General features: G+C 41.0%; 1 non-coding gene across 1 annotated transcript; it reads right to left on the bottom strand.

The window, feature by feature from the left end:
• Positions 1 to 755: 755 nt before the first annotated feature.
• Positions 756 to 880, bottom strand: LOC118678056. The gene has a single exon (XR_004974730.1). It is a non-coding gene; the product is annotated as a U6atac minor spliceosomal RNA (small nuclear RNA).
• Between the last annotated feature and the right edge of the window lie 402 nt (positions 881 to 1,282).

Below are 1,282 nucleotides of genomic sequence, written 5' to 3'. Positions count from 1 at the left end.
GTTTTCAATATTCAGTATTTTTGGAAGTGTCAATGAAGTACTGATGGGGTGGTCATAATAATCTGGCCAGTCATAATAATCTGGCCACTCAGTGTATAAGCATACATAAACATTCATATATATATATATATATATATATATATATATAATGTATAACTATTTTATAACTACTATGAGTTAGATATAAGAATTTCTAATTCACATGGCAATCTTATTTTAAAACTCTAGCCGAAACCGGTTTGGCTCAGTGGATAGAGCGTCGGCCTGTGGACTGAAGGGTCCCAGGTTCGATTCCGGTCAAGGGCATGTACCTGGGTTGTGGGCACATCCCCAGTAGGAGATGTGCAGGAGGCAGCCGATCGATGTTTCTCTCTCATCAATGTTTCTAACTCTCTATCTCTCTCCCTTCCTCTCTGTAAAAAATCAATAAAATATATAAAAAAATTAAAAAAAATAAAACTCTTATGGCTAAATCAGAATTTGTCATCAAAAATTCAATATCTGCATTTTATTTATTTTTTTAAAAATATACTCTTTTTTTTTTATTGATTTCAGAGAGGAAAGGAGAGATAGGAAACATCAATGATGAGAATCATTGATTGGCTGCCTCCAGCATGCCCTCTACTGGGGGTGAAGCCCACAACCCAGGCATATGCCCTTGACCGGAATCCAACCCGGGACCCTTCAGTCCGCAGGCCAACGCTCTATCCACTGAGCCAAACCAGCTAGGGCTGCATTTTATTTTTTTCTTGATTTTAAAATGATGGTCAGATGCCATAAAGTAGGCAGCAATGCCTTCACTGTATCAGTGTTGTTAGCCCGAGAGCCTCTTCCACCCTTGTCAAGGGGAGTGCTAGCCTTCTCTCCTTTCAGACAACACTCAATATCTGCATTTAAAGGTTTTCTCTTACGATAGAAAGTGGCCTGGGCTGGCATTAAAAAAAAAAGAAAAAAGGGAAAAAAAGCTCTAGCTGGTTTGCTCAGTGGATAGAGCATCGGCCTGGGGACTGAAGGGTCCCAGGTTCTATTCCCGACAAGGGCATGTACCTTGGTTGTGGGCACATCCCCAGTGGGGAGTGGGCAGGAGGCAGCTGATCCATGTTTCTCTTTCATTGAGGTTTCTAACTCTCTATCCCTCTCCCTTCCTCTCTGTAAAAAATCAATAAAATATATTTTTTTAAAAAGTTAAACAACCAATCCAGCAGACTGCTAGCAGAACCTGAGTTTGCTGCTTTCCCCCCAAATGCACAAACACTTGGTGGTTTGGGGAGGCTTGGAAGGC

Source organism: Myotis myotis, unplaced genomic scaffold (assembly GCF_014108235.1).
Source record: "Myotis myotis isolate mMyoMyo1 unplaced genomic scaffold, mMyoMyo1.p scaffold_m19_p_2, whole genome shotgun sequence".
Classification (NCBI taxonomy): Eukaryota; Metazoa; Chordata; class Mammalia; order Chiroptera; family Vespertilionidae; genus Myotis; species Myotis myotis.
Note: the sequence above shows the minus strand (reverse complement) of the source record. Positions and strands in the feature narration are given on the sequence as shown.